Source organism: Heterocephalus glaber, unplaced genomic scaffold (genome assembly GCF_053883595.1).
Source record: "Heterocephalus glaber isolate CG9 unplaced genomic scaffold, H.glaber_assembly_v1.0 deba00001452, whole genome shotgun sequence".
NCBI lineage: Eukaryota > Metazoa > Chordata > Mammalia > Rodentia > Bathyergidae > Heterocephalus > Heterocephalus glaber.
The window spans coordinates 8,364,471-8,373,500 of NW_028258302.1; the positions used below are offsets into that span (position 1 = coordinate 8,364,471).

General features: G+C 39.6%; 1 pseudogene; it reads right to left on the bottom strand.

Moving 5' to 3' along the window:
• Window positions 1-3,830: 3,830 nt before the first annotated feature.
• Window positions 3,831-8,105, bottom strand: LOC101709387 (peptidyl-prolyl cis-trans isomerase D-like; annotated as a pseudogene).
• Between the last annotated feature and the right edge of the window lie 925 nt (window positions 8,106-9,030).

Sequence of the window (9,030 nt, forward strand, 5' to 3'; positions counted from 1 at the left end):
GACAAAAAAAATTTATTTTCTTCTGAAGTATCTCTTTGCTAAAAAAATTTAACTCAGGGCCAGGGATTTAGTTCAGTGGTTCCGGCGCCTGCCTCGAAAGTGCAAGGTCCCGAGTCCGATCCCTAGTACCAAAAAAAAAAAAAGAAAATTTAACTCAACAAGCTTGTGGAAAGACAATGGCAATACATAGGTTGTGATAAAAATAACTACCACTTAGTAAGTTCTTATAATGTGCTTAGTAAGTGCTTTCTGTGGCTTAATCTATTTAATTTTCCTAACAGTACTATGAGGTTGCTTCTTATCTTTATTTTATGGATAGAGAAACAGAAACGTGGAAAATTAAGTAAATCACTCAAATTCTTACAGTAGCAAAGTGGAGAAGCAGAGAAAAAAGCTAAGCAGGATGTCCTAGAGTTCGTCAGAGTTAACTGTTGGGAATTTTTCCTACAGCTTCTGTACACATCTAGAAGCCTTTAGAATTTAATTCATCCTTTTGAACTTATATTAGTTGACATTAATGTGCACTGCTATCTCATTTATAGTGGTGGTTTAAAATACAGAATTTAAACTGGGTATGGTGGCATATGCCTATAATCCAAGCATTTGGGAGGCGGAGGGAGGAGAATTGCCTTGAGTTCTAGCCTGGCTACATAATGTGTGCAAGACCAGCCTGAATCACATAGTGAGACTGTCTCAAAACACTAAAAAAAAAAAAAAAATCCCCAAGTGCAAAAGTTGTAATGGAGCATATATTCTTTAAATATGTAGAATACATGCCTGCTTCACAAGCTCGAGGTCCCGAGTTCAATCCCTGGTACCAAAAACAAAAACAAAAAACAAAAAATAAAACCAAAAACCAAATATGTAGAATATATTTAAAATATGGCCTAAAGGTATGATTTGTTTTCTTTCTTTCCTTTTTTTGAGATAATGAACTCAAGTAGTATCTTTTTTATGTGGTTTCTGATAGGGTTGCATCCCAGTAAACCCATTGTAAATTGAAAGCATTCTAAGTTGAAACTGCATTAATACAACTCACCTATGGACAGTCATAGTAAGCGGCACAGCACACTGCAGTCTGTTGTTTCCCTTCAGTCTTGTGACTTACTGGGGGGTTTGACTCACTGCTTGCTGTCCAGCATTGTGAGAGAGACAATCATCATACCACAGCATCATTAGCCTGGGAAAAGATAAAAATTCAAAATGTGAAGCACTGAGTGCGTGTCATTTTAGCAGATTTTTTTTTTTTTTGGTACCAGGGATCGAACTCGGGACCTTGCGCTTGCCCGGCAGGCGCCGGAACCACTGAGCTAAATCCTGGGCCATTTTTGCAGATCTTAAAGCTGAAAAATTGTAAAGTCGACTCATTGAAAGTCAGGAACCATCTGTATACTAAGATCCAAGGAAACGATCATTTAATTCCAAAATAGGTTTTACTAGGTCATACATTGAAACTCTTGCATTTATTTTTCTTTCAATAGGAAAGCCAAAAAAACATGCTCTCAAAAAACAAAACAAAACAAAAAAGCCCATGCTCAAAAAAATCATGCTCTCTTTTCTTCCTATTTCACATTACCTATTATACATTTAGTCCTTATTTACACTTTCAGTTTCTCACACCAGAGAAACTATTCGGTATTTACACATCTGTGTCCTATTTATTTCACTTAAGAGTATCGCCTCAATGTGCATCCACTTAGCTATAAATGTCTCTAATTTCTCATTTTTTATGGCTGAGTAGTACTCCATTTTATAAAAAAACCACATTTTCTTTATCCAGTCTCCAGTTGATGGGCATTTGGGCTAAGGGGAAGGAAGTGGAAGGGCTGGGGAAAGGATAGAAGGGAATGGGATTAATATGAGAAAATGGAAAAATAGGAACAAAATCTTTGTAAATAGGGAGGACTGGAAGGGTTGAAGGGAGGGCTGGGCAAGGGTGAAAAATAAGAACCAAGAGAGACTATGTAAAGGTGCAAATTTCCAATGATGAATGTCATTATATTGTATACCTAAAATGTACCAATGATTAGAATGAATAATCGATAATGCAAAATAGGAAGAAAAGGTCCAAAGGGGTAGGGGTAGTGTGAGGGGCAGGGGAAAGGAAAGAAGGGAAAGGAAAAAATGATGAGAAATGGAAAAAATGGAAATAAAGTCTTTGTAAATAGGGAAGGGTGGAGGGCGTGAAGGGAGGGCTAGGAATGGGGAAAATATAAGAACCAAGATGCATTATATAAAGGTACAATTCCCAATGAGAAATGTAATTGTGTTGTATACCTACAATGTACCAATAAAAGAATTTAATACAAAAAAAAAATCATGCTCACAGGGCTGCTTAAAAATAATTTAAGGGAGTTTTAGTAAGCTTGCTAATTGGTGGGTTAGCCCACAACATATGAGAAGCAGCAAAGTCGAAAAAGGGTTGCTTTGGTTCATTGTGCCATGTATGCTTATAAGAAGCTGCTCGCTCTGCCAGGAGCTTTGCTTACCTGTCAAGGTAACTCCTCTGCTCTTAAAGGTTTGCTTCAAGTGTCACCATTTCTGCATAGCATTCTCCAAATTCTTATTAACCCCCAACTCTCTTCCAGCACTTTGAATCAATTGATTGCTCCTCACAATTCTCATGATGTTTTTATATAGTTTTTATCAAGCATATCAAATTTGTTTTATGAATATGTGTATGAAAATACGATTTTTTTTCAAAGACTCGGGTTCTACTCATCTTTTTATCCACAAGCCCTAGTACAGTAGCAGGATCTTAGAAGCCCCCCCCCCCCAAAAAGGAGCACAGAGCCAGTTGGAGAGGACACAAAACTGGAAAGATCAACTAACTGAAATCATATGGTAGTTTGGGGCCATTTGTATAGGGGAAGAATGTCATCTACCTTTTTCTCATTCCTGAAGAAAGGGCTTTCTACATATGTTGGTCCTGCTCTGTTTAGTACCAGCTATTGAAGATGGAGCAAGCTCTAGCATACATTGAAAGAATCGATTCCAAATGTCAGAATGCAAAAGGACTTCCAATTCTGCCCAGAAGGATTGACAAAAACCACTTTTACCCTCCGGACTAAAACAAACAAACACACAGACAAACTAAAAGCCCAAGCAAAATATATGAAATAATGGCCTTCAAGGGACTGGGCATGAGGCAACAAAAGATAATGATCACAGAGAGATGAAAAATAAATGAGGAGAAGCAAGCCTCAGTTTCTCCAGGAAGCTCCTATAGAGTCTCCAGGCTATGATAAGGAAGAGGGAGACCAGGTGGAGCCAGTGGATTTAGAGTTGAGGAGATGCATCTGGGAGTTGGGGACAGAAAGGTGGCTAGAATTCGTGAGAAAGAAGAGATTTACATAGAGAAAACCCTAGACATTAAACTGAGGTAGTTAGGCCTCAGTTTGAGGCTGGTGTGAAGCTTTATGTTTCTTTTTGGTGACATCTTTTATTAAGAGGGAAACTATCAGTATTTCTAAACTGTAAAAAATGAGGAGCTGAAGTGTTAAAAGATGGGCTGGGGATTTAGCTCAGTGGTGCAACGCCTGCCTGACAAGGGCAAGGTCTCGAGTTCAATTCCTGGTACCAAAAAAACAAAAACAAAAACCAGGAATTCTATCAGATACTCTTTTTTTTTTTTTTTTTTTTTTTTGGTTTTTTGAGACAAGGTTTTGCTATGTAGACTGGGCTGGTCTCAAACTCACAGCAGTCCTCCTGCCTCAGCCTCCTGAGTGCTGGGATTACAGGCATTTGCCACCACACCTGGCTACTCAGGGATAATATACACACATAACTCTTACACTGTCTTATTGCCTTAAACAATCTATGCATAATACTCAGGCAAAAGTGAATCCACACAAAGCAAACATTTTTGCATATACTGCCTTTTCTTTATCTTTCTGTGTCTTTACTTTTTGTTTGACTATTCAGCTTTATCTTCTGGTGCCATCTCTTGAGCTTTCTTTTCTTTTCTTTTTTGGTACCGGGGATTGAACTCAGGTCTTTGTGCTTTCGAGGCAGGTGGTGGAACCACTGAGCTAAATCCCTGGCTCTTGGGCTTTCTTAAGCTCAGCCAATGCTTGATCATATTCTTTTAATCCTTGCCATCCTTGAGTTCTGCGATTCGGTGCTTTGGTATTTAATGGATCTTTTTTTTTTTTTTTTTTTTTGGTACCGGGGATCGAACTCAGGACCCTGTGCTTTCGAGGCCAGCGCCGGAACCACTGAGCTAAATCCCTGGCCCTAAGGTATTTGATGGATCTATTTCAAGAGATTGCTTTCTACCGATTTGGCATTTTCAGTTCTTTTCCCTTCTTTCCTTTCCTGATGCCTCCCGCTTCCCTTTCCCCTTTGGACCTTTTCTTCCTATTTCACATTATCTATTATACATTTTGATCCTCATTTACACTTTCAGTTTCTCACACCAGAGAAACTATTTGGTATTTACACATGTGTGTCCTATTTATTTCACTTAAGAATATGGCCTCAATGTGCGTACATTTAGCTATAAATGTCTTTAGTTTCTCATTCTTTATGGCTGAGTAGTACTCCATTTTATATAAAAAAATCTTCTTTATCCAGTATCCAGTTGATGGGCAATTGGGCTGTTTCCAAGTTTTAGCTATTACAAATTGTGCTGCTATGAACATGGGTGCACATATATCACTGTAGTATGATTCTTTTAATTCTTTGGGGAAGATACCCAGCAGGGGAATAGCGGGGTCAAATGGGACCTCTAATCCTAGTTTTCTGAGGTATCTCCATATTGATTGCCACAGTGATTGCACCAGTCTGCACTCCTACTAACATGGAGAAGAATTCCTTTATCCCCAGACATTTTCAGTTTATGAGCACCGATATTCAGTACACAGCTGAAGGCCACAGACTGCAGCCTGAATCTATCTGCTTCCTCAATAACAGCCTTTCAACTATCTACATACCTTAAAACCTTTGTGTATTTTTTTTTTTTTGGAATGAGGATAGAACTTGGGACCCTGCACTTGCGTGGCTGGCGCTGGAACCACTGAGCTAAATCCTCAGCTCCTTTGTGTATTTTTTTAATGGCCATCTCTCAGTTCTGAGACTTGAAAAAAATATTTCCAATTTTTTAAAGTCTTCTTTTTTTTTTTTTTGGTGCTGGCAATCAAACTCAGGACCTTGTGCTTGAGAGGCATGCCTGGTGCCACTGAGCTAAGTCCCCGGCCCCTTTAAGTTTTCTGTTACTAATAAACTTTTATCTACCTCTTTGAAATCCACATCTGTGTCTTCAGGGAAATCTGGATGACTGTAGCCAGAGCCATCTTTTAGGAATATTCCCCAATCATCATTGCCTTTCTTTTTTTTTCTCTTTTTGGTACCGGGGATCAAACTCCAGTCCTTGTGCTTGTGAGGCAGGCGGCAGAACCACTGAGCTAAATCCCCGGCCCTCGTCATTGTCATTCAATTCTCTACATTCTGCAATGATGCACAATTTGGCAGGTTTTTTACTATTTACTTCTACATTTTCCAGTATCCTTGCCACACCTATTCCTTTCATTACTTGGCCAAACACATGTTTCCCATCCAAATGAGAGGTTGGAACTGTTGTGATAAAGAACTGAGAACCCTTTGCATTGACACCTGCATTTGCCATGCTCAATAAACCTTCTCAATTGTGCTTATAACAGTTTTCAACTTCAAACTTTTCACCATAAATACTTTCTCTACCTCTTCCATTCTGACTTGAGAAGTCTCCATCCTGAATCAATACATTTCTTTTTTTCCCTTAAATTCTTTTATTGGTACATGTTAGGTATACAATTCATTTACATTTATCATTGGGTACTTGTACCTTTACATGATATATCTTGGTTCTTATTTTTTCCCCATATATAAATTTCATAATAATTTGATGGAAAGGACATCTTTTTTTTTTTTTTTTTTGTACCGGGGATCGAACTCAGGTCCTTGCGCTTGTGCAGCAAGCAGCGGAACCACTAAGCTAAGTCCCCGGCCCGGAAAGGACATCTTTTGAAATGAAGAAGTTTCCCAGTTGTGGGTCCAATGCTTCTTTCTCCTATACATAATGCGCAGAAATTTTCTGCAGTTTTGGGCACAATATCTGCAAACAATTCTAAAACAGTTCAAACAACTCACTCCCCACTGATGTCCACATGAAATAAGACTCCAGGGTTACTAGAGTTGGAGGGCTTAGCTTGTGGGGATGGGTGCAACATCTCAATTTGCAGTCATGTGCAGCTCGTGCGTGACTGGCTGCTTAAATTTGAGTGCACCCTTCTTGAGGTTTTATGGTTACTCTTTTCTGTAGTTGTGGTGTCTAATGTCCTTGCTGAGTCCCCCTTATTGTCTTGGGTATCCCTGGAACTCCTTAAATAGATTCTGAGCCTTGCAGTTCTTTTAGTTATAATTTCTTGTTATTATACAGGAGCCTTGTTGATGTGGGAGTGAAGTGGGGTTAGGCAGCCTATGGTACTATGATTAGGTTTGTCTTCAGTGAGTGTTTCCCCCAAGTTGAAAGTTGAGAAGATGGGCAGGAGTTGGGTAATTCCCTTCCCTCAGGTCTGTGAAAGTTTTAGTAAAACTGGTTGGTTAGGTTCTGGTGAACAGTTTTCCTTGAGTTCAGGCATTGTTAAGGAAAACAGAGACATCTGGAAATATTTTAGTTGGGTGCTTTTGCTCTCTTCCTACTAGAAACACAAAATGGATTTTCCTCCAGTTTTCACTGTGAGAACCTAATAGTGATACTGGAGATAAGACTCAAAGTGTAGATAGCTTCCACCCTCATTTTGAACTCCTAAGCTTGCCCACACCAGGCCTCCAGGAATTTGTTAATTAAATTTTAATGGTTCCTACCAATAATGGCTTTGGCTGCAGGCGTCTTCTCCTGTGCTTCCATTCCCATGAGGCTGTGGTCTTCTGTCTATTTCTCCAGATTTGGGGACAGCAGTTTGCCTTGTGACTTCAACTTTCTGATGAATCTAAGAATAGTTGTTGATTTTCAATTTGTTCAGCCTTTTCTTTCTTTTTTTTTGGTACTGGGGATCAAACTCAGGACCTTGCACTTGTGAGGCAGGTGGCAGCACCACTGAGCTAAATCCCCAGCCCTGTTCAGCTTTTTCTTGGTGTGAGGATAGAAGTGATTACTTCCAAGCTCTTTATGCTCAAATTGGAAACTTGGAAATCTCAAATATTCAGCAGAGTAGTGATCAAGTCCTGAGGCCAAGACAAAACCATTAGAATTAGGGAACAGTGTCTGGCATTCACAGAAGGCTGGTGTGTTAGCTTTCAGTAACTGTGACAAAGTATCTGAGCTATATCAATTCTTAAAGGAGAATGCTGCTGATGAGACAGAACATCACAGAGGGGAATATGTGGTGGAGCAAAGCTGCTTGCCTCATGTAATCCAGAAAGAGGGGGGAGAAGAGAAAGAACAAACTATACCCTTTAGATTCACACCATCAAAGATCTACTTCCTACACCTCCCAGTAGCTGGGATTACATTATGAATCCATAATGGATTGGTCCATTGAAGAGGTCAGAGCCCTCTTGATCCAATCACCTACCAAATACTGCACCTCAGAACACTACTGCACTGGGTACCAAGCCTTCAACACACGAAGTTGGATGGCTGGGTGGTGGTGGTGGGGGTGAACATTTCCGATCCAAACCATAACAGCGAAGAATAATTCCTGTTTCTACCAGTCAGACTAGAAAAGCTTATAATTCACCAGTCACTGGGAGAATACTTGAGAAGTTCTCCCTGATCACTTAGTCACAGACCAAGCACTGTTTTAGAGTTGCCAAATTATGAAAGCAAGAACAAGAAGGATCAAGCTACTTCCATGAAATTTAACTGGATTCCAGAACAAAGATCAAGAAAGTTAAAAAAAAAAATTCAGTAATAAAGGGGGTGAAATTCACAATTTCTATCACTCAATAATTATTAGGCATGCAAAGAAGGAGGAAAAATAACTCATTTTGAAAAAAATAATTCATCAGAATGAATCCTAGACTAACTCAGTTTTTAACAATAGCAGACAGGGAAAATCTATACAAAAGAATTGAAAATAGGGACTCAAACACACATTTTGTGTGTGTGTGTTTTGAGACAGGGTCTTACTATGTAGTTTGGGCTGGCCTTGGAGTCACTATGTAACCCAGGCTGGTCTTGAATTTGTGGCTATCCTCCTGCATCAGGCTTCCAGGTGCTGGGATTACAGGCATGTACCACTATGCCCAGCTTAAAAATACATTTATAACCCAACATGCATCAAAGAATTAGTCACAATAGCCAAATGGTGGGAACAACCCAAGGTCCATCAACTGATCAATGCGTACATATAATGTGGTGTGTCATGCCTGGCCTGAGTGAGACCTTCACAAGCAAACAGGCTGATCTCAGCAAACAACAAGCTACTCTCAGTAAGTACGACAGATGGCCATAAAGAAAATTTAGGACGGAATACACAATGTTCCCGGTGTGGAGAAGTTCAGTGATGGTCTGCACACTTTTGCTGACCGTCCTTACACTCTTAGTAATAAACATTCCTTATGATCATAGCCCCTTCCCCAAACCCTATCTAAACTTAGTTTTCTTTCCCAGGTAGCTGCTGTTATCTTTCTCGATGTCAGCCCATCCACACATGGATGAAATAAATTCAGCTCTTCCCAGCTAGCTGCTGAAATCTGCCCCCGATTTCAGTCTCTGTTCACACCTGGACAGGGATAAAGCTTTTTTCTCACAAAGCCTGTGTCTGAGTGGCCTTCCACACATCGTTTAATAACATGATAGAGCTATATAATGGAATAATATTTAGCCATAAATAGAAATAAAGTTCTGACATGGGATGAACTTTGAAAACATACAAAGTGAAATAAGCCTCGCATAGGACAAGTATCACATGATTCCACTTATATGAAATATCTAGAATAGGCAACTTCACAGACAGAAAGTAAGTGGAGACTACCAGGGGGTGAGGGGAGGGGAAAATAAGGAGTTTCATCTGGAGAGATAAAAGAATAGTGATTGTTGTACAA